At 38.8% G+C, this 25,218-nt stretch overlaps 2 long non-coding RNA genes across 2 annotated transcripts; one reads left to right on the top strand and one right to left on the bottom strand.

Moving 5' to 3' along the window:
- Positions 1-279: 279 nt before the first annotated feature.
- Positions 280-10,425, bottom strand: LOC147652686 (uncharacterized). Its single transcript, XR_015288389.1, has 2 exons — positions 10,342-10,425; positions 280-3,252 (listed from the first exon to the last, which is right to left on the bottom strand). It is a non-coding gene; the product is annotated as an uncharacterized LOC147652686 (long non-coding RNA).
- A 159-nt stretch (positions 10,426-10,584) lies between these two features.
- On the top strand, positions 10,585-21,626 carry LOC147652685 (uncharacterized). The gene is made up of 4 exons (XR_015288388.1): positions 10,585-10,970; positions 16,057-16,143; positions 17,040-17,149; positions 19,061-21,626. It is a non-coding gene; the product is annotated as an uncharacterized LOC147652685 (long non-coding RNA).
- The last annotated feature ends 3,592 nt before the right edge of the window (positions 21,627-25,218 follow it).

Here is a 25,218-nt window from a genome sequence, read left to right as displayed (position 1 = left end):
AGTTAATTTTTGATTTCCAGGTCATTAGTAAGCTATTGATGTTCTTGATATAGAGTATTTACATTATATCTTCTCTCGTCTGCAGAGGAATAACCTGTGAGTCTTTCAATATAGAACACTGCTATATTCTATTACAAAAATTGCAAAAGAGTGGTTCAGCATTGTCTGAACCTTTTTTCTAATTTTATTTTATAAAACAGAAATTGTAGCAAATCTCTCCAGTTTCACAAGAATGTGGATTTTGACAGACAGCATGCAAGACTAAAATAAGATTTCATCAAACTTTTTGCAGCCAACTGCTATTTTAATACCAATGCTTCAAAAATGTACATCTGGAGAAACAAGGGAAAGAGGAAAGAAAAACAGTTTCAGTATATCTAATGTGACCAGAACATCAGATAATGCTCCATTACAACAATGCTATTGAAGACTTACTGACAATAGATATCTGGCAGAGAATGCCCTTCTTGCCTTCTGCAGGATGTAATTGCATGTGGGAGATCCATATCAAGGAGCAATCATTCTGCCCTAAGGCATTTCCATGGGGAATGCAGGTCATTAGGACTGTGGTACCAGATGGCATAACTGTAAAACTTCTTCTATATGCCCTAGTTATCCCTGATAATCTGCCAGGCCAGGTTTATACATGAACGTTTTTCTGGACAACTCAGGTTTTTTGTTTCCAGCTAAGGTGGTGAATTTTCTTATGTGAGAAAGTCCAACTAAGAATAAATCAGACAACGAGAAGTGTCAAAATAGCAGAAGATACTTTTTCAGGAAGGAGTAGAGCTTAGGCTCAGTAGATGTATATCTGATATTTATGTATTAATTATTTATCTGTGGAATTATTTCCTGATATTCTTTATTTCTTAATTTGGATAGACAGTAACTCTAACATGTTATAATTTGTGTTAGATTGCTATTCTGCAGGTTTGCTCTACTGCTGAACTTAACTGCAGTTATGAAACAATCAGGCTCCGATCCACAATGGACCCTGTCTTAATTTGGCATGGCAGAGTGTTTGTTCATTTGCTTTCCCTTGGGTATGTGGAGCCTCAGAGTGCAGCTGTCCTCAGCCCTGAGAGCTGTGCTGACTGCCCAGCTAGGTTAAGGTCATCCTCCCACAGAACATCTCTACCCTCACCTTCATAGATACTCTGAGTAATAATCACATCTTTCAAAGATTGGAAGTTTCATTAGGTTTTGCACATCTTTATAAAAGCTCTTTTTAATCCAAACCATTTTGCCAGTAGATATAATACATGAGATGGACAGCTCTAAAGCACCCCATGGCCAAAACCCGCAAAATCACCTCTAAGTTTTGCTGTCTCATTTGAGAGAATTTTTAACTCTAATAGTAGTCTTCAACAAATTAGAACCCTCCTACTCCTTTGGCTAATTCCAGAACTTTGTCTAAGACAGATTTCCCTGAGGATTTTCTTCTCGCCACTCTGCCACTTCCAATTCTCTGGATGGTTACAGCAGATAAGCATCATTAGCAAATCAGTAGAGTTTGGCAGGCTGTCTTCATTTTCCTGCTAGGGCAGCATTATGCTGTCACCAATAGTCCAGCAGTTTTCTCAGATTTCACAGCAGACACAGACACAGCTCTCATCTCTTCTAAATGAATTGATGCAGTCATCTTGGAGAGCAGATCCAATGGCTCATTCTGGTGACTGGTAGGGGGTGAATGCCACCAACTCTGCTGATGCTACCTCAGTCCTGGCAGTGACAGAAGAAAATGAAATATATATGGGCACTTTTTCTGTGCAGCTTGGCAGGGCAGGACAGTGTTAAGGGCCCAGGGTAGTGCACTCTGGAAAGCTCTGTTGGTGGAGAGCAGTACACTCTGAACAGGCTCCAATGGCTTAGTTCTCTTTTCAGGCTGTACACAGTATGTGAGTCAAATGCTGAGCTCTTCTGATGTAATCAGAAGTATAGAGTAACAATCCTAAGTAAGCTTATATCCATATAGAGAATTGATAAAGTCAGACCAAGTATATTGGTTTATACAGATAGCTCAAACTGTCAAGAGAACACTGTGTGACTGACAAAGCAAATAATATTTTTCTCACAAAGAATTAGTTGTTTGATAAAAAATAAATGCTTCCAAAACACATAGTACTGCCCACAGGGAATACATTATGTGTATAGTATTAGTTAAAATGAACCTAATTTAACAACTGAAAATACTTGTATGACTGAGGTGTGAGAAGTGTTAAGGTTACTGATGTTTAATTCTGCTAATTATCAGATTGGTCTATGCTGTATTGGTTATATATGCTTTGTTATATCCTGTTAGTTCTGTATCTCTAAAAATACAGAAGAGATGTTCCCAGTCAGCTTGATGAGATGATGGCACATAGCTTCCTGCAATTCTAACAGCCATTCCAGGACAGGATGTGTTTGAGATGTGCTTTGCTAAGATGCTGGATGAGCCAGAGGCACCTGTGATTCCAGCCTCTTCTCCCATGGCAGTCCCGCCTTCCATCAAGGTGGCCTTCAAACTGTTTCATCCAGTGACAAAGAAAAAGTGGTAGTTTTCAGCAGTGGCAGCTCCTCTAACAATGATGGCTCACCAGACAGCTCTGAGGAGGAACGAGCACAGCAGTTCCCAGAGCTCCAGGAGCAGCTACCACATCTGACTTGGGGAGTTGGGGGTGTCCAGTGGGTCCTTCTGAAGCTTGGTGGCCTCAGGGTCGTGGCTCAAAGCCATGAACTTTCCCGCTGGGTAAAAGTGGACTTTCCAGCTGTGTTAGCTGCCATGGGCTCCAAAATTGTTTGGTTTCAAGAAAAACACAAAGAAATTGGTGCTTTTCAGGCCGGTCCTTCCTGCTAGGACACAAGAGTTGGTTCCCAATGGCAGAAATTTGCTGCCTGCACTTGGGTGATGTCTTGACAGTTGGACTTGGGAGCACAGCTTGGGTGTGATGATGGTGGTGTTGGATTGATGTTGGACTCCATGGTCTTGAAGGTCTCTTCCAAGCCAGGTGATTCTGTGATTCTGTGACTCATGTTAGGATAGATACACTCGCTTCTGAGGGTGTTTGGTTTTTATTCAGGTACTCAGCTTTGCATATGTACTCGAGGCAGACTGACATGTGACACAGCTCATGATGTGGTGTGTCTTAACTCTGAACTTTAAACCAGCTGTGTCAGCTCACTGCTCAAAGCAGCTGAAAATATCAGACTGCCAATTAGTTTTGTCCAGATGGGACTCAGAAGGGTTTCTTAGAACCATTGGCATCTCAACTGAAAAAAAATCTTGCAAATAATCAGAAAAAAATTGAAAGATCAAATGAAAAACTAAATACAGGAAGAAATTTGAAGCCTTTTTGCATTTCTCTTACTGTAGTGTATTTACTTTCCTGAGCTACCTTGGATTGGTTGGTTTTTTTTAATTATACTGCACCCCAACCCTGCTATATGTTAAAATACTTAGCTATAAAAAAATATATTTAGATATGAAAGTTATTACACTGTAAGTGCTCAAGAAAAATACTATGGCTGCACGCATAAAGATTCTGTCTGATTGCCAGGATTCCACACTGTGGTAGCAAAGCTAAATTGGAGATTAACATAAGAGAAATGTGATCATAGAGAGTAAGGTATTGAAGGAAATTAAAAGGATGATTATATAAAATTGGAAGATACTACATTACTGAAAACATTCATTATGATTGAGTTTTGTTCTAGGTCAATATCTAGAGCTTATGCTGAAGCTAGTCAGAGTCATCTGGCTCTGTGAGGATTGCTCAGTCTTGATTTAAGTAATATAAGGTTCAACTGCTCTTGATAAATTTCTGATTTGGTAGATTATTGACTTTGCTCTTAGTTATGCTTGATTATTTTCTAGGAGGGATTTGCTATGGCTGTGAATACAGTTTAGTGCAATGCTATCAAATTTTTTTGTGCCTCTGCCAAAAACTGCATTGTGCTGATATTAAAATGCTCTTCACTGGCTCCAAACAGTCTTCACTCTCCGAGTGGGCACTTTGAACTAATTGTGATGGTACTCTGATATCTCTGGACTGTAACTGGAGATTAGCAAAGTGAAGGCAAAGGGTTTAGGCATGGGTAGATTAAATACAATGTGCAGAATATGCCACATAGTAATCTTTCTAATAAAAACATTGGAGTATAGGTCTCCACTGGCTATTGAAAATCAGCTGCAGAAACATGAACAGTGTGCGTTCTGGCTCTTCCTGACTGCAGCCTTCAGTTCTCCATAGATTTGTATTACTTGTCATGGTAATCACCTCAAAATAAGGTCCCCAGGCTCTGCAGGTGGTACAAAATGAAATCATAACTGTTCTGTTAAGCCTACAGGTACTTAATTGTGTGGCTGAGATGTACTCAGTATTGTATGTACTACTTCCTGGTTTACAAATTTCAATATCTACTTGTACTTGAAAAGGTCCATATAATGAGTTTTAAATCTGATGCCCATTGTTGCTACTCAACTTGATGCTGGATTCATTGATCTCATGTGCAAAGGGAAAGAACAAGAAATAGTGACTGACCTCAAAAACATCCTTCATGATTTTTACATAAACCCTGTACCTCCTTAGTTATCACTAAGTTTCATAGGGAAAGAAATAAGAATGTTTCAAATGGATTTTGCTACTTGAAAGAACCAAATCTCTAAGGATTATCTGGCTTGGTTTGCTTTACCTCACTTTAGAATCTCTAGAGCTGATTTTTTTTTTTTTCAGTTTGTAGCTGTTAGATGATTAGCCTTGATCACTTTAGAAAGCAGTGTGAGACTTTTCACCACAATGTCTGTCTCCAAGTGTTTTGTTCTTTTTTATTTATAATAAAACATGGTAAGAACTGCAGTTGAAAAGAAAGAAGAAAAATGATGTGAGTATAAATAAAATATTTTTTTTCTTTAGATATTCTTTGCAATGCAAGTTTGAAACAATTTTGACAGAGCATTTGAAAACACAGGAAATAAGAAAGTGAAAAATATTGAAAATATTTTGTCAAGTTATTTTTGACACAAATACAAAAACAACAAAGAAAACTTGTTTATAGGTTAGAAATTATTTTTTTACACTGCTATGCATTTCCTGGTTTTCAATCAAAAATACTGAGGAAATTATACTAAGCAAGTGAAAGGAGTTGCTTTTGTTTTGTTTTAAAACACTTTGGTATTTTTTGTTTCCTGTTTTCAACACATGACAGAATGGATCAGGTTGAAAGGTCTGGTCCAACCTCCCTGCTCAAGCAGAGTCATCCCAGAGCTCACAGCACAGGAATGTACCCAGACTGTTCTGGAATATCTCCAGTGAGGGAGACTCCACAGCCTCTCTGGGCAGCCTGTGCCAGTGCTCGGTCACCTGCACAGCAAAGCTCCTCCTCAGGTTCAGGTGGAACATCTTGTGCATCAGTTTCTGCTGCTGCCTTTTGTCCTATTACTTGGCACCACAAGAAGAGCGAGACTCTTCTTAAACAAAAACATAAAGTTGGGGGAAAGGTCTAGTCATTGTTTTCACTGTTAAAGGCCCAACACTCCACCCCATTAAAGGAAATGCTAAAAAATCCCTCCCAGTAGGGACAGTTTGTACCTGACATCTTGATATGTTCAAGGCAGTAATAGCATCTAATACCTTTGTTATATTTGTTGTGGGAAAATGTTACTCCCCAGTATTTTATCTTTTACACTTTAATATTTGAAAACGGAATCAATTTTTTTTTACCTTTTGCAAAACAGTATAAAAAGCCTACACTATCCAGATGAAAATTATAACTGTTTACTTGGCTTTTCCTACCCTCTTCAGCATGAATTAGGTGAAATATGCTTGCTGATAATGATATCTTATTAGATATCATTAGATAAAGAAGGTCAGGTATGATTAGCTTTTGAATAAGATGCAGTTAAAGAAAATGTAGGATACTGCTGAAACTTTACTAATATCGTGGCTTTTTCCTCTTATCAGCATAGTACCAATTCTCTAGGATACTCAAGAATACACTCCACAAGACACCAGAATATTGAGGTCAGTAATGGCAGGCTCTAGATGAGCATGAAGACTCCTTCCCTCAGAGCAAGGCATTAGTTTGACGCATAGGTGCATTTCCAGTTTCTGTAATTCTGTCCTGCACTTCCCACTATTTCAATGGATCACAGTGTTGTTTTCCCTGCCATGTAATGCCTTGTGGAGTGGCAATGTGAGCTCTTAAATGGGCTGTTGCTTTGCATCTCTGTGGGAACATCATACTAGTTAGATAAAGTTACTTGTGAATTTATGGAGTGCACTGGAATCCTTTGGGAGTGTACAGCTCTCAAGCATAAATATTTTTGTGACTGATCAGAGTCTGACATCTCTGGTGCAGTTATGATTATTTACAAAAAATATCTACAAAATATTTCTCTGAGTTAGTCTTTGCTCTTAGTTTGAGCTTATTAAAACAGTACTTTGTCACAAAATTTTATTTTTAGAATTTCTAGATTTTTCCTAGGGTGATATCAGTTTGTACCTCTGCAGTTTCTAACACTACTGTTGTTCTCCTTCTTGAATTCTCCTACTTCTCTAGCTTCTGCTAAAACTGCATGCAGGAGACCTTCAAAAAAATTATTGACCAGACTTTTTGAGGCAATGTGTTTGGGGTTTTTAGGTTTAAGATAATATTTTTTTCCTTAGGTTTATTCCAAAAAATTAATGACTCTCCTTTTCATTTTTTTTGAGGCTGATTATAGTCTGTATTGTATCCTGGTGGGATGGAGTGATGGGAGAAATGTGCTGTGAAGTGCAAGATACTAATATTTTCTCTACTGGCTTTTTAGATATACCTAAACTGATTCAAGCAAACAATATTTTTCCCTTCCAATCATCTGCATCCCCTATCCCCTTCCTTACTAGCACTGGGCTTCTTCCTTGGCAGCGTGTAAGCTGAGCTTCTCAGTGGCTGTGAGCAGCTTCAGGCACTCGGTGAAGGCGCTGTGTAACCTCCCAAAGAGCCTGCACATATCCTGGCCAGTCCAGCTCTGGCAGAGCTGTTACTTTCAACAGTCAGCAAATGCTGGGAAGTGCTTATTGACTGAGAGTTCCAAAGCTCTGCAAGCTGTTCAAAACCAACTTCTGACCAGCTACTGCTCTGAGCGTGGAGGTCTTACCAGTATGAGTAAAGGCTGAAGTAGATGAGCCTGTGAAACAGCACTAGGCCTTATAAGGGAATTTTTGTATTTCTGAAGGAAAAAAAAAGTAGCCTAGAACATTTTCTGAAGACATATCCATAACCCAATGTCTTATCTGTATTAACGTGCATCAGGAGCCGAAGCCATTTTCCTGTGCACTTTGTGCAGGGGGTTTAGGAAGCTTTCCCAGTGCAGGCAGCTAGGCTGGAGTGAACTACTGGCCATCAAAAAGATTTAAGTTGCTTTAAATAGACTTGTGGGAATCTGAAATACTTTAATTGCCTAGCTTGAAGCAAAGCTTTTGCAGTGTCTGGGTTTATTTATATTCTCCTCACATCCTCTGGAGCAAAAGATAATGATAACATTTCCTTCTACCCCACTAACTTTACATAATTATTGAACAAAGGTTTTTGCACATGTGCCCAAACTTAAAGCAGGGTGACAGGACTGCCTGTGTGGAACAGAGGATCTGTTCACTAGAATAAATAGGAAGTGAAGAGTCAGGATTACATACATAGTTTATGAATAAGCAATATGTGGAAAACAATTACTGTTGTGAAAGATTAGGAGGTTCATTAAATTTTTAATTTAAAGAATTTGAAACTATCCATTAGCTACAGCACGGTAGGTTTGTCCTATGGGACAAAAAAGTAAAAAGAAATTAGTATTTCTTTCTACCAGAAAGGTCAGCATAAAGCACACTTGGGAATACTCTTTCACTCGTTACATGCAGAGAGATCTCTCTGTAGGATGAAAAAACTGTTTGTCCTGTGGGGCTGATCCCAGTCTTAATTTGCATACCTGTATAAAATTTGTGAATGTCTTGTTTCAAAATCCCCAACCCAGACCATTCTTCCATGTATTTTTTACTTCAGTGATCTTTAATTTAAGTTTTTCCTTCGTTTATGACATCCACAAGTTTGAACTTTTAATCCCCAAGGGGCATCCTGGAGTGACACATGTCATGCTCCTGCTGACAGTGAGGGAGCAGCTGGAGTTACTAATCATCTTGGTCTTTTCTGCAACTTTTGTGGTGACATTTTATCCCATTTTATCAGTAATTGAGACCTAGCTATTTCCTAGAATTTTTCTCAGTGCGCCAGGGTTTTGTTAATTTAACAGAATTTAAAAAATAGAGCAGCTTTTCATACAGCTATAAAACCAAATGTAGTGCTAGAAAGGATGACTAGGATTCACATTCGGCTGCTGCTTGCATATTAATTGTCCATAAAGAAAAAAAAAATTATATGTACTTGCAACAGGCAAGTTTAAAAAAGGCTTCTTAGATTTCCTGTTTATTACCCTTTAGCCATAATTTTTAGAATATGCAGTGCCTATGTGCATGATACAGCAAGTGGGCTTTGTGATTTTCATTAATCCTCTTGAAAGCTGGCACTTGCAGTGTCCATGATTAAAAACTCTCAGTGTTGTCTTGTCTATTCTGTTTGAATAGATTATGTTCTGTTTCTCAAAATGGCAGAGGTTCACAGAATTAGTATAAGGAAAGCAGTCAAACATCTGCTGGTCTAATTCAAACTGGGACCAATAAGTCCTTCCCACACAAAAGCAGCCATCCCCATTTCTCACAGTTCTGCACAAAATTTAGGTAGTTGGGTCTTTCAATGACAAGTGAAGCTAGAACCAGCATCAGTCACTCATCTGACCCACCTGTTTTGTTCACCATTCAGTGGAAAAAAAATTAAAATGGCATTGTAAAGTCCTGGTTAATGTATTTATTGATCTCAGGTACCTGAAAGCTTCCAAGGCATGTGCAGCTTCTGTAGGAGTGTGTGTTCATTAAAGTGATAGTTCTTCATGTGGAAATTGGCATGGGTCTCAGCTTTGTGTCTGTGTATGCACATGTGTGCCTATTGCATCTGCAGTGTTTTAGATGCAGCTGATTAGGCATTTGCCAACATTTCTCAATACTGAAATTATTAATTTGGGACCATGAATGAAGAGGTAAATCACGGCTTTAAAGCCTCCCAGCATGGTGTACAGTGCTTAAAATGGCCCTCTCACTGTTTGTTGATTTGACATAATACTGATAGAAATTCTCAAATGTGATCTGTAACAGAGAGCAGTATTAGGTGTATCACTATAAAAGGTAGATTTCTTATGCTGCATTTTTATTCAAATTTATGAAAAAGGCCTGAAAATTTCAAATGCTTCTGCATATGCATTAACTTTTAAGAGCCAGATCAGAATTCTGTCTGGCTGTTCTGATTTACTGCAATGAATGAATAATGGGATGAAAATCAGGAAATCTGGGCTTTCATCCACATTTTGCTGTTTGTTTGTCTCATTTTTTTAAAAATCTCTCTGTGCCTTAGTTTCTCCATCTCTAAAAAGAGGAACATTTCACTTGTCCATATTTGTAAAGTATTTTAATACATCAACTAGTTTTGTCCATCAATGGAAAGTTTATTTATCATCTCTTGTTCAGTGCCTGCAGCTCATGGACATTTGGGAAATGGATTAATCAGATGCAGATGCACTGGTGCATTTGTGAGATTATTTCTGTACAAGAACTAATTAAAAAACCTCAAAACATTTCTGAAGATCTTGAAAGAAAAAATAATGTAAAATTCAAGAAAGGACTGAAGTCTCAAGAGTATAATGAGAAAATCTTGAGGAATTAAAAAAGTTAAATACACATGATAACGTTGGCCAGCTTTGCACCTCAGTTTCTTTGTCTGCAGAATGGGATTAAAGAAATTAATGGCTTCCCTATTAAGCAGTGAGAATTCAATCATAGCTACCCTATATGTCAAAGATGTAAAGAAATTGATAATCATCTCTTGGTGGTTTTTTAAAGTCACATTAATATGGCAGTACAGAACTGAGACTCCCTTAAAAAAGTGTCTTTAAATGTATGCATATTTACAAAACTATTATTGGCTTCTCCAGGTGATTCGTTCCCCCGGATATCCATGACAGAAATTAGGTAGACTTTTCTGGAAATAGGATCAGATTATTTTTCTGATGCATCTAAATCTAGTGATGTTGGTTTTTGACATTCATATGGGTAACAGTTGGCAGTACTCAGACAGATTTATGGACCTTGACAACACCCAGATGTATACCAGGAACAGCAGACAAGCAGCAAAGGCTGCAAGTGAATATATAATGAAAGTCAGAGCATACAGTTCATGAAAGCAATTGAAGATATTTGGATGAAAATCCAGTGACCTTCCTACCATTGGTTCCTTTTGACAAGTGGCAGACATCTGTCCTACCCCTCCTGCCGCCTTGCTGTGTGTCTCACAATCACATGTTGAGCTGCAGAAATGGGAGTGTCAGGGAATTTCAGCCCAATCCACTTAGCAGTTAACTCATGGTGTATGTGCATTTTATTACAGCTAGTTTCATGTAGTGATAATGAGCAGCCATGTGGCATTGCAACCTACTCCTTATTTAGAGCATAAAACAGCTTTATTCCTGCAAGGGCAGAGCCAAATGTTTTACAAGCAAACAGTCTGCACATTTCAAATGAGCTGTTTCTATAATTCTAGCACTTTATAGTAAGAACCAAATAGCATAATTATAGGTAAGGAAGTGGTGGTGTTGGGAGAAGATGATGGAAGTGTTTTTCAGTAAACAAGCAGAGCTGAGAGCTTGCACCCCCCTGCTTCTGGAGCTCCTCAATGTCCCCTGAAGCCACTGAAGGAAATCTTTGAAACTTAACACACTATGAATATATCCTGGACAAAAGTGTGTAACATAAAATGGAGTTTGACTGTGCCTAGCCCATAATTAGCTCAGGAGATATGGACAGGAGTCTCTGACTGAAGCTCAAGGCTGGCAGATGGCTGCAGCCCTCTGCAGAGTAAGTAGCTCTGAATAGATTACTTTGGAAAATGAAATAAAAATCAGTAAGAAGTAGGGAGCGACTTTTTTTTTGAGGGTTTTTATTTTTTTTGCTACTGAAGCTCTGGTTTAAATTTATGAGATAGCTGTACTGAGCTGTTTTCTTCTTTTCACAATGATGGAAATTTGAGGAAGGCTGTTCTGTGGGCCTGTGTGGGTGCTATGGGGTCTTGTCTTGTATCCAGTAAGAAATACTTTAACAATCACTTGCTCCTACACAATGTATAGAAGGCATTTTTTGCTTATTTGATAATACATATTTATATGGGGAGCATGGAACTAGAAACTGTTATTTGGACATGTCTCAAGATCTGCTATGTAGACAGACAAGGTAATATATTGCATAAAATGTTGCACCAGTTGGACTGCAACCCATGGTACTCCTCTCTGGAATTACTTTTTCCAGTCACTATCTCCTGTCTCATTTGTAAGAAGTTAGTGTGAATATGTTTATAATGTGCAGAAGGGGCTTTTCAGTGGTGTGAAGCAATTATGTATAATCCACATTGCACTGGGTGTTTATCCAACCAGGGTTGTAGGCAAGTGCCATATGCCATTTTTCAAGTACATGATACATCATTGCTTGAGACCAAGCATATTTCACCACACACATTGCCTATCCATTTCTTGTTTTTATCTGTGTTTTCTGCATGTTTCTCATTGCAAACTCTCTGCCTTCTGTTCTCTTTGGGAATCACTTTGCTGATTATGGATGAATACTATCAGCACTACCAAGAGTGGAAATGATGCCATATCCTCATTTAATGTAAAATTGAAGGTTATGTTTTTGAGATTGATCTGTTATTATGATACCCAGAAGAATTCTGCAAACCCCAGAAATAATACAGCTCCTTTGTTAGCAGATTAGAAAGAATATCCTTCAAAGCAGTTGCTGAAAAGGATAATTTTTTTCCTCTGGTCTACATTTTCAGGTGTCTGGTATATTCTATAAGATAAAGACATAGCAGTTCTGGTTTGTCTGGCTATTTATTCTTATAGCAAAATTCTTCTTTAAGAAATCTTTGTAGTTCATTTGAAGGTTTATTACATTATGAATGACTAAGTGATTATTTACTTCTCAATCACCAAATAAATCCATGAAAATGGACCAAACAAATAGGAAGGACTATGACATTTTGAAATGGAATTGTTTCTCATTGAAATCACAGTTGGATTTCTGCATGATTCCACTGAATCTTCAATAAAATACACTTTGGGTATGCTTGACTGAAAAAGGTAATGAACTGCTGTTGCAGTCTTGAAGACAGAAACCTTTAAGCCAGTAACTGTGTGATGTTTTCTGCCAAGATGCTGGAAACTCAAATTCAGTTCTACCCTTTTCAACAGGATCAAACCCATGTTTTCTGGTTTTCCTCCTCTCTGTTCATGTAAGCCTCTGACTGATCTCTTTTACTTTGCATAAATAAGTATCCAGTTCCTGAATCTGGGATTTGAGGTGCTTTCTTGAAAGTAGAATGTGATTCTTACAGTCTGGCTACATGGCTAGATTTTGTATCATCACCAGCATCACCCTCCCAGCTGTGCTGTACTTGTAGCCATAGAAATCTGGCCAAAACCAGCATCTTCACTGGGCATGTAGAGGCAGTCTAGGGAATGGCTGAAAACATGAACTGTCCTTATTAGGTAATTTGTACAGATTTGATGAGTGCAGGGAGGTACCTATGTTTGAGTTTGCTGCTGATGCTGCCAATTATACCAGTTTGCAAGGTACAAGTTACTTGAATGGAAGAAAGAAATGCTAATGGAGTCTTACTTTGCAGATTTGAATTGACTTTATATTAATCAAAATATTGATTTATAGTAGTTTTCTACTAAAATTATCTGTTACACTTTTAAAATCAGGTTCAAGGAAAGTAGAGATACAATTGGAGAAAGAATATTATAATTAGTACCATAGTTTCAAACCAGTTGAAAGAGGCTAGATTTTTGATCTGGAAATTCCATATAATACAAATAAAAACTCACTTTTAGTAGAAAGATAATTGATAGACCTCCGCTTCTCTCCTTTTTTAAGTCACTGTTCTGTGCTTTGCAGTAGGAACTATACATTTGCTGAAACTTTGGTTTTGCCAGAGGCTAAATATGTTCACTTTAGGACATACTGTAGAACAGCACTTTTCCTTGTCAGGGTGTCCTTAGCTGAAGTTTGATAATGATAGCTTTCCTTTATTTCAGTATTGCAAAAATAAATTCCTAAACATTCATGGCACTTGGGCTGAAGGTGCTATAGAAATGCAACCCTTTCCACAGTCATGAGGATGGATGGATGGATGGATGGATGGATGGATGGATGGATGGATGGTATTTGGTACTGCACATGATGGATTCATGCTTAAGAATGATTGTGCATTCTAAGACAGGACATGGTTCGAGATCTGTCCTCCCAGCTTGACTTGACTGTTCTTCCTCATCATCCTTTCCCTTAAAGAGTGCTTGGTTGTGAACCCCCGTCTTCACTCCCAGTCTGTATCCCCATTTACAGCAGAGGAAATGGAGCTCACTGAACTCAGTTCTTGCAGGCATGTGTCTAAACTACATCACTGAGTGTGCCCTTACATTCCCTGCTAATTTACTGGTTACCATCAGCTCCTTTACTGGTATAGTGTACCACTGCTGGGTTGGGTAGGGAAGTAGCAAATCTGAGACAATTATCAGCAAAGACTCCAAATTTTATATTTCTGCTTCACTGCACAGGAACAAGACACTACCTTATTTTAGTCAGTAAAGAGATCTTGCAGATGGAAATTCAGTGCTGGTGATACTCTCTATTCTTATCCTTAGCTGAATTTTAAATACATAAACTGGCATGTCAAAGTGTAAGTATAAGCAAGATCTGAGACTGCTGTTATTAGGTTTTTAAGTCTATCTCCCAAGTTTGAGTTCAGTGCAGGACAAAAGATATCCAAATCCAAATATATTAGTGTTTTACTTGTCATTGATGCAAATGTTAGACATTTTCTTTTCAGAATATGGGACTGTGCATCAGTACAAGTCATTAGCTGTAAACTCCTTTACTTAATGCAGTGTCATTTTCTGCTGGATTTGCATACATTTTTCTAATGACTCTACCTGTCAGCTGCCATGGTTTCTGCAGTATTTTCATATTTCGCTGTTCAGAGTTAAGAAGGCTTATGAGATCTTGGATCATTTATCAGTATTGAGTGTGGAATTGCATTATTCCAGGATGGATTATGGAGGCACAAGCTGTTATTCTAATAGCTTCATTGCAAATGACTAACAATGTCTTATCAGGGACATTTTGTGTAGCTGTACAGTATGTTTAAAAAAATATGATGTGGGGTGTGCAGGGGACAAGATACCAACATTTGTTTTATTTGTATTCTAGGACACAAGGGTTTTAAGGAGAAATGAAATGGCAGCTGCAGCTGTTGTAGGCATTCCCCAGAGGGATAGAGTTAATAGGATATATGTCTTCATCCACAGCTGAGTTAATTTTGAAAGCAGAGGATGAAAAATGAAACTAAACACATACAACAAAATCTTGGATAACGGGGGTGGGAGGAAGTAGCCGCCTTCACTAATCTGTGACATCATTGTGATAAAAAAGGAAATCTTTCCACTGGAAATCCTCAAAGAGAAGATTTTGTGAGGCAGCTGAAGTATTAGTCTGTCTGAAAAAAAGAACATTTTGTGGAACTATATGTCTAATGCACAGTGTTTAAAATCTGCAGAATCTGTAATTTAGATTACTGGAAAAGAATTGCTCAAAAACTTTAAATCTTTTTTAGGCCTGGCATGAAAGGTTGTATTTTCTATGTTTATGCTGAATATGAAATGTGGTGATAGCAGTACAAAGCCACAAAATCTACAAGAGAAATTTAGCCTTTAGTCAGGCCCTAACTTCATTCTGGCTAGATACATATTCTGCCTTTCTTCAAATATGGTGACATTTTTTTAACGGAGTGGAATGCAACTTTCCATTTTTGTCTTTGAGAAGATTTCAGTCTGTCTCCTAGGTCTCATGGTTTATTTCTCCCTGGAAATTTGTCAGGTGCAATACTGTGGAGAATAATGGCTCAAACCTTTCTTTAATCTTTACTTATCTCTCCCACACAAAGAGCATTCACAGCAAAATGTCCTCATGTGCAATGATTTCTCCCCTGCACACTGATGGACTTTAGTGTCTTGAAGCTCTTCTATGCTGGAAATCCTGAAAAAAATAAAAAATCTCCCAGAGGAGCAGATTCACAAGCAGTGATGATGTCATGGGTGTAACATAGGCAGGACTCTGATTTACCACTTGGTACGCTAGTACTACACAGAAAGAGTCTAGAAAAAAGCATGTCCATCTGCAGCCTGGCTCTCAGAGGCAGTCAGCCTAATGCACCATTCAGTTCCTTACATCCCCTTTTTAAACAGACTGATACTTAAGGAGCACAGCAACCTTGTCTTTTTAAGGTTTCTTACTAGAGGATTTCCTTTTTATCTCTATGGTCTGTCTCCATAAACCTTTGGAAATGCCATGTTCTGCAATATTCAGGTCTTTACAGAAAGCTGTCCAAGTAGTCTTGAGCAGAATCAAAGCAACAGATGTATTTCCTGAATCAAATGGTAGTTGATTTTGTGCAGTTATCATTCCATTTGTTTGCTATGGTGAACAAAAAATATTTGCTTATGCTCATTTGATCAAACTATGGGGTTTTGGTTTTTAATTGCATTTTTTCTGTAATGTCACAAGTGGGTTGCATTGATTCAGTGGTGTTTTGGGTCAGTTTTCTTCTTCTGTTTGGTCCCTGAGGAAATAGTGCAGAAACTGGTGCTAAGAGCTTATGGAAAAAGAGATCATGCTAGATTAGGAAGCTCATATTTTCCTTTGGTTCCCTTCCAAACTTGGGAACATGACATGTTGGCTAACAGGAAAGTTTTCCATTGATACAAACATTTTCTGTCCATTTTTCCCCCATCATTGTCACTTTCCCCCTCAGCATTAATTCACTGTACTAATTACAATATAAATACTTATCCTGAGTTCCATATTAAACCCATGTCTTTCTGTTCTGCAGGAAAAAAAAAAAGAAAAAAAGAAAAAAAGATATGCACCTTAAAAGTAATCTCTGAAGATCTGAGGCAATGTTCTAAAGGATCAGCAGGTACAGCTGCAGAGTGGGACTTACCCAACAGGGAAAAGAGGGGGTGTTTCTGATTGCACTGAGGCATGCGCAGAGCTGCTCTGCACCATGGAAACTCTTATCTCAGTCCCTGCAGTGTAAGCAGTGAAGGATGAGCTTGTTTAAATGACACCAATTATCTCTCCATTGGGGCGTGAGGTTGAGTTTTTCAAGCCCAGTGATCAGAGGTTGCAGTATCTTGGTGTCAGCAGCAGCTCCTGCAGCAGTACTTGACATTGCATGGACAAAAACCTCCCAAATGTGCACACTTTCCAAGGTAACCACTTGTCTTTCTGCAGCTGAATCAAAACTTTGTAGGGCAAGAAGGCAAGGGAGAAAAACAACAAAACAAAAAGAGAAAGCAATCAGTAATCCTGAAATACTTCTCTTGTATTCTGGTAAATTGCCTCTTGAGTTTAATGGGGCCAAGTCTGGATTCTGGGTAGCAAGAGAATTGCACCCAGATATCTGAATGTAAAATTCAGTGTCACGTGATACTAAATTGAGAGCAACATTTCTCATCAGGCTGCAGTCCCTGTTCTAAAATGTTCTTCTTTAAAAGAAAGGTGTATCAAGACCAGTTACTGATGTAGCACCCTGCTTGGTTCAAGTTACTGTTTTATTAATTCTCTGTACTGAGATAATGGGAGATCATAACAAACCTATCCACTTTTGGCACCTTAGGCTTTTCTTTCCTAGTGGAGCTTCACAGGTAATTCATAGTGACACAGCAGTGTCTTCAAACAATGTCTTTGAACTTGTTCAGGTTAGAAAGTGCTTTCAAGAGGAGGAGTCCTTTGATAAAACCTACTAAAATGAAGATTTTTTTTTTTCTCTTGGGAAAATGGAGGAATTCACCCACCTTGCTTTATTCCCAGTGCTACAGTCTGTGCTGCAGAGGCCAGGAACTCTGTCAAACAATATATGCTACAAGACTGGATCCAGAGCAGCCAACTGGAATGAAGGTGTAGTGCTGGCAGAGAGGAAGGTGAATCCTGCTAAATAATCATACAATTCTGTAGGATATGGGAAGAAAATTAACAGGGCAGAGAATTATTTGTGCCTGAATGTGATCAGTTCTCTTCTTTCCCCCACTAATTGCTGAATAATTTGAGCAAAGGTTTTAAAGCATGAGGAGTTTGGGGGTTTCTGTTTGGGTTTTTGGTTTCCTTTTCATTAGCTAGTCACTTTCAAAAATAACATTTATGGTTAAAGCAATCAAGAACTCTTGTCAAAATTTCTCCACTCTGCTACTGGTTCAGCCATTGGCTTTGTGTGTGATGGTGAGCAACAAAACCCATTGAATACTGCAGGTTATTCATAGTAATTACCATCCTGTGAATCAGGGCATAATACAGCGTAGCTTCTTGGAAATCATTGTGACCAGGCTTTACTCAGAATGAGAACTGATTATTTACTCAAACAGTATGCTTGGTGAAGTAATCTATATGAATCTTTTGTTTTAAAATAACCTTTATATTATGCTCAGTTAAAGGTTTTTGGCTCTTCCTTTAGGGAAAATACAAGGGAAAAGTGTTTTAAAACTGATTAACTCCCTCTTGTATATTTGGTGATAGCTAAGACTTTCATAGCTAGAAATTATCTTTTCTGCTCATAACAAAAGGAATCAGGTGTAGGTGAGCACATCAGCTGCCAGATTTATCTAGTGCTTTTTCTGTGAATGTTTTTTCTAAAAGACAGTAACCTAGCATTTCAGAGAATGATTGCCTTACCAAATAGTGAAGCATGATGAGAATGGAAGTCGAGAACAAAACCACCAATGCTATGGATCAGCTGCCCACACTACATGCCTTTCAGGGGATTTCACTCCAGTCTGTTTCTAGATCAGTCTTGAGAACTGAGTTCATATTGGTGGTTCATCCACTGATCTTCCAGATTCCAGGTTATGTGTGGCAAGACAAATTTCTGGTTTTATTCCAAAATTTTCAATGTTCAAGACCACTGTAAAGTGAGCATTACTAAGGGCTCCCTTCCGAAGTGCCCTCCTGATCTGAACTTTAAGACTCGTGTAGATACACCCTGCAGTTAATACTGAATTAGCAGTAAGTATTTGTGGACCCATTAGAGGACTGCAGTTTCTCTGCTAAGTGTGGAGAAGTATCTCCAAAAACAGCCTCTGCACTCTAAACCTCCCCTAAGGCCTCTGAAGCAGAGGAAATCTGCACTTATCTGTCATCTTGGTTAATTCAAACAGCAGTTATTTGGAACAAATTGTAATCACTCCTTCCCGTAATGAACACAGATATTCAGATTACCAGATGGATCTGAGTGAGTGACAGCCTAATTATGGCTTACAAAAATAATAATAAAAAGCTTAAGTGGAAATATTTCTGCCCCTCATCTGCAGTTAGAGTTAAAAAAGAACAACATAGGGAAGTGCTCTGAGGAATGAGACTTCAAACCCCAATGTAGCATTTGAGCCATTGATTCCACCACATGGAGCCTTAATATGGTTTAGCAGAAAAGTGTGATATTTGCCTAGAAGGTGTATGCCACAGAATTATCTATCATGTCCATGTATGTTCAGTGTTTATGCAATTTCCCCAAAAGATCTTTGACTTGGTAGCTTTAATTAGAAGTACCTGCTCATTGACTAATTGCTAGTATTTCTATTTAAAACTTAGCAATACTCATAAATAACTTGGATAAATAGCCAAGACCATTGAACCAAGAGTGTGGAGTATGAAGCATGACCCTTTCCTAGTAAGTGGCGCTACAACTGCAGTAGGCAAAATGGGCTGGGGTTAGCTAGAAGTCTGCACAAGGTCCAGTACTGCTAATGGCTCTACATTTTCTGCTTTGTCTGATCTGACAGAGGGTTCATTTTCATTGCAATGGTACAGTTTCTCAGCAGCTTCTGTTTCTGTGTCTGCTTTAGATGAAAAATATCTGGTTTCACTGGAAATTCTTTGTCTTCAATGAGAATTACCACATGCTGAGACACACCAAGAATGAGGGAAACATTCATACTCACTATTGAACACCATTTGTGATGAAATTTTCAGAAGATGAGATGTGCAGAAAACCACAACAGACAATGGGCCATTGAGTGTCTCTGTGTTGTTGATCTGCACAGGAGCCAAGGAGGACTTCAGAGAAATACCAGGTGTGTTTTTTTTGTTTTGTTTTGGGTTTTTTGGGGGTTTTTTTTGTTGTTTTTTGTTTTCTTTTTTCTTTTGTTTGGTTGGGGTTTTTTTTGCTAGCTTGATAAGAATGTTACTTAGAGAGCAAACTTTCAGACTGATCAGACATGCAGGACAGGGCAATGCATGGAAAAACAGCCAGTGAGATTGAATATTCCAAAGGGTTTGGGTTTCTTGGTAAATTCAGTACCTGTGTCATGAATCAAAGGCAGTAAGTACATCTTCAAGGTGCTGATACGTAAGAAGGCTGTATCTAAATGCAGTACTGATGTCTATAGGATGCAACAGTGCATAAATAATTAAATAATCTCTCCGTCTTGTCAAGTGGTGCATGTATTGCTCTTGGCCATATTAACAATACAGGGGGTGTAGGCTAGAGGAAACTGCTGTTTCTGGATAACCCTGCTGTACTTCTGAACAGGGAGAGCTTTCCTCAGAGGAGATATTACCACATGCTCATCTCAGCAGACTGTCTTTCAAGTCTCAGTGAGCCCTAAGGCTCTTCAACAAGAAGGAGCTGACAATAAAGTACTGGTTTCTTAGGCAAGCTCTCTTTCTTTCTTTGCTATCTTACCTGCACATGTTAATTGTCTTGCCATTTCAGGAATAATTCTTTTTGTATAACTCAATTTCAGGTGCAGTCTAGGTATGGGAAATTGCTGGTGTATATATAAGGAAACTAAAATGTCTTCTCTGTTCCAAGATGGTAGAAAGAAATAATGAGTCATCATTTGTCTCTTCTGTTAAACAGAAGTTAAGAACTTCTGATTTCAGGGGTTCACAAAGACACAGAAATATTTTTTTTTCCTCTTTCTTTTTTTTGTATTTCTAATTTGTTCTTTTTATCTTAGTTACATGACAGCCACTTTATGCCTTAGGCTCCTTCATGTCTCTGTAGAACATCTCTAAAAAATTGCAGTCTAACTTTTCTCATCAACAAAAATCTTCCTCATCAGATAAATTACTACCTTGACCAATGCTCTGAATGACAGCCAGCCTCTTGGGAGCACAGGAAAGGGGTGAGAAACATGGGGATGTTTGCAGTAGTAGGGAAGATTCTTTATATCATTTATCATCCACCTTGCCTTGCTGGCATTGCCCTCTCCATACTGCAGAAGACAGCTCTATTGTAGCTTGCCTAACATGGGATGGACCATCTTGAGAGCCCCATATCCCAAGGTCACAGTAGTAACAGACATGAACCAAGAGCTTCTTTTGGTTCTGTGCTGTGCTTCTCAGGGGTGGTTTGCTAATAGAATTTTTTGGTGATATACTAACATATAGTTTCAACAAGGATGTTTCAACATCCTTGGGACATGAAAATGGCCTATATATGGCCTATAGCCATAACCAGAATCCATGTCTCAGAGGAATTCTCAAAAATAATACATTTCACTGAATTATATACTTCACTCTAAGAACAGCTTTGAGTAGGGTCCCCATGCTTCTCTTGCAGCTCTCCCCAGTTTTCCAGTCCTGAGGCACAGCAGCTCAGGCTCACACGTATGCTTGCCAGCCCTCTTCCCTGATGTTCTGTGTCCCAGACTTGGAAAAAAAAAAAGGTGCAAAAAGGGCAAATGAACTCATCAGCTTATAAATGAATTGTGGTTGTCAGTGTTTGTGCTGGTGCTGCACAGGGAAGGTTCTGCCAGCTCTTCCTAGTCTTTATACTTCAGTGGTGAAAAATTGCTAGAGGTCAAAATATGTCATCAGAAAGCTAAGCCTGCAAGGGCAGAGGTTTAGTTGTGAGATGCACCATGGTATTTGTCCATCTGTACTTTAAGGGTCTCTAGATTTTGAAAAGCTATAGGTGTGATTCCTTCTTATGTTGGACATCCCCACCATATTTAAATTAATTTGGAGGAGAGGTGTAGCAATACCTTATGACTCATTCTCCAAGTTTAGGGCAATTTGACCGTGATTAATCATTTTCAACACCCTTTGCAATGTACACTGTGATGCCACTTCAGGTTCACTGCTTCTTTCCCACCCAATGAACGGTAAAGTTCCTGATGTTGGAAGATCTGTGCTCTCTGATAGGAAAGACACGCTCTTGGGAAGGCACTGAAGAATGTCCATTGTAGCAGCTGGGGGAATCTGAGAAAAGTATTTAAGACTTATTATATTAGTCTCAAAATTCTTAATGATGATGCATCTCTATTCCTGGCATTCTTCTACAACCCTATCATAAATTGAAAATGAGGATACAGTAATGATAACTATTTCACTACATATCTTCATGTAAACGAGAAATAAATGTACTTCAGAAATTTTGAACAATAAAAAATAGATGTCATTTGTTATCTATTCTAATGAATCATGTTGCTATGAGAGTTCTGAAAAGGCATAAATTGTCTTCTGGTTTAAAATCAAGTATATTATCATATATGATGGGTTGTTAGTATCTGTGAGCACAGGATTTCAAATTGCTGTAAGAAAAGAAAGTGTTGAATCTTCATAAAAAATCTTCAAGGTAGGCCGCTTTTTCCAGTTCCTCTGAAAGGAGAGAAACTGGAGAGCAAGAGGGCCATGCAACTTTCGCATTTGCGTAAGTCTGAAGAGAAAGACAGACTCAGTCTTGTATTTTGACCACATGGATTTCCAGCAATTTTAAAGTGGGGTCTGATGTACCTCACTAGAATTAAAGTGTTGTCCTGTCTTAGAGGTTCAGGAGTTATAATTTAGGGCATGGAAATTCAACTCCCAGGTTTAGTTGTAGCTGTCAATTTGTGAAACAGGTGTGGGTCAGAACACTTCTGATCTTTGCTCTAGAGCAGAAAGCCAACCACATCCTGGACTACATCAAAAGAAGCATGGCCAGCAGGTCACTGGATGTTACTGTCCCCCTCCACTCTACTCTAGGGAGACCCTGAGTAGAGTACTGTATCCAGCTTTGGGACTGCCAGCGTAGGAAGGATTTGGTCCTGTTGGAGCAAGTCTGGAGGAGGACCACAGAGGTGACCAGAAGTCTCGAGTACCTCTCCTCTGGAGACAGGCTGAGAATTAGGATTGTTTAGCCTGGAGAAGAGAAGGTTGTGGGGACACCTTATAGCACTTTCCAGTAACTAAAGAGGCCTAAAATAGAGATGGGGAGGGACATTTTACAAGGGCATGTAGGGAGAAGGACAAGGGGTAATGGTTTAAACTGAAAAATGGCAGGGTAAGGCAAGATATTAGGAAGAAATTCTCTACTGTGAGGTCAGTGAGGCACTGCCACAGGCTGCCCAGAGAAGTTGTGGGTGCCCCAACACTGGAAGTGTCCAAGGCCAGGTTGGATGGGACTTGGAGCAACCTGGTCTGGTGGAAGATGTCCCTGCCTGTGGCAGGGGGGTTGGAACTTAGAAGATTTTTCAGGCGTCTTCCAAAGCAAACCATTCCATGTTTCTGTGATTCTCTGCCTTGTGCTGCTAAACCAGTCCTTCCCTCTGAGTGGCCATGCCCCTTTCCCCTTGCAATTATGATGGTACGAAAATGAAAGAAGTAAGAACCATATAGATGAACTTATGAATGTTTCCAAGTCACCATGTCTAGATGTGCACCTGAATGTGTCATCTCAGGGTGACCATTCCTGGTTGTTTGCCAGCAGTTTTCCTCAAGATTTCTGGATAGCACTGGCTGCACTCACCACCTGGGCTAGAGGCCAAGTACAGATTCCCCTGTTTTCACTACTACTCATTTTAATATTTTCTTCTTAATTATTCACATTTTCTACTAAAGCAAGTGGGAGGTTTTTAGGATCAAGCCATCCATTCTTCAAGCTCTAGAGCTCGAGCACATGTTAAGAATCAGGTCCATGGAGAAGTGCTATTCATGCTACAGACCATGAGGGATGGACCCTCATGAAGGTATGGTAAAAGAAAAATCAAAGAAACTTTGTAGGGGCATCTTGTGAAATTATTCTGAGATATCAAGGGCCAGAAAAGCAGTCCTATTTGAACCACACCTGAAATTGTAGAGGTGAGTCAAGTTAAGAAATTAGGAAGATTACAGGTCTGTGTTGTTGTTCCTGACCCTGATTCTGAAGGACTTGCCATGTTATTGTCCAGCAACAGCAAGACTGTTGACCTCTCAGTCAAACAGGACTGATGCTTCTCTCTTGTTTCCTTCATGGAGCATCACTTATTAAGCTATCAGGGAAGAGAAAGACAATTTAAAATCACCCTGTATAATCATCATTCTTTGGAATTATAGGCAGTAAACATGGTCTGAACTGACTTAATTCCTCATCTGGATGTCCATCTGGATTTCTTGGAGAAGTACAAACTCTGATTGTAGCAGATTGGCTGGGAAATACAAATACTAATTTTATATTTTATGAAGATGTATGTCCTCTCTGACAAAGCCTGACAAAGCTTTATCTCCTTCTCTCTTACCCTTTGAATAAGAAAGTTCTTATTCAGGGCTTATCATCCAACCAGAGCTGTACACCTCAAAAATCACATTTTCTGGTGTGTTTGTCATGCTAAAGTGTCATGGAAATAAGAATAGTTACTGAATGACAGATCAGGAAATTAATTCTAGACAAACAAAAGATGTTCTTTTTTTCTTTAGAGATGGGACATGCTGAGACTGTCATTCAAGTCCTTGTAAGGAACACTCAGACATACTATTTACTGCTTATGTCATGTCTGAATCTTCCCATACTGAAATGATCCTGCTTAAGCATTATGGTTCATATGCCAGTTAGTTCTTATACTTTACTTACCTGGCTGGAAGCATTGTCAATTTGCATTATGGCTGAATAATGTAACAAGCTTAAAACCATGCCCTCTGGCAAAAAAACAACTTTCCAAGGCAAATGGGATGAATCATCGATAAAAATGTTTTGAATATTTAAAAGTATGCCTGAAACCACCCCTGCATAAGCTTCCTTTAGCAAATCAGAAGCTATGGTAGGATTATGAAAGCTAGGCCATGTGTCTAAGTTTTTCAAAGTCGGTTATTACTGACTGCTACTTAACTAGATGACATCAAAATGACTTGTCAAATAGATAGAAAAAGAAACTAGGGAAAAACTGGTATTAACTGAGGTCTTCATACCTGCACCCTTGTTCCAGGATAAAGAGCTAAACAGCATAGAAAGCTGGTGGTTAGTGCTTTTTGGAGTATTTTGATGGCTATGGGCATTGCCCAGGAGCTCTAATGCCCCAGTAAGCCTCTGTTTCTCATGCACATTTCTTCATGTGAGTTCTGCTAGAAAGGGATGAATTCTACCAGATATCAGACTTCACCCTGAAAACTGAATTGGCTGAACTAATTTCTTTGATCTTGCTTTGCCTACAGTCCTTGCAACACTGAATAAGCTGGTATGTCATAGTTATCTGTAGGATGAGACAAACAAGACTGCATGAGTGGATAGGTCTTTTTAAGCACTGTATTTCTGAAAACCAAGAAGAGCAGCAAATACCTTCTCTCTGTATGTGCACACTTCTGCCTTTGAGGAAAGGAGGAAAGAAGAGTCAACACAGCACCCACTTTATTAGGTAAGCTTATTTCACTGTCAAAAATATTCAAGTCATGACAGTGTTATACAATCACATTAAGAAAAATATTGTTCCTATTTCAAAGACTGTCTCATGAGGATGATCAATTGTAAAACCCTCACTGTGCTATTTTGAGGGAAACTATCCATGGAAGAAGGAAGAAGAAAGGAGATAGCTGCACTAGCAGCTACCTGCAGTCATCTTTCAGCCCTGTTGTTCTCCAGGAGTTGAAGAGGTTGGCAGAGGGGACTATTGTTTTCTGTGCTCTAAAGGGACACTGGGTATGATGTGCTAACCTGGAGAAGCCATACCAGCTTTCACATATACTTCACAGAAGTTTTCTGTATCAGCAGAAAATTTTGAACAGTTTTCCCGATGTTTGAAGTTATGGAGAAAGTATCTTGCTCATT

Source organism: Cyanistes caeruleus, chromosome 6 (genome assembly GCF_971803275.1).
Source record: "Cyanistes caeruleus chromosome 6, bCyaCae1.hap1.1, whole genome shotgun sequence".
In the NCBI taxonomy this organism is placed as follows: Eukaryota; Metazoa; Chordata; class Aves; order Passeriformes; family Paridae; genus Cyanistes; species Cyanistes caeruleus.
This window is presented reverse-complemented; position numbering and strand designations above follow the sequence as displayed.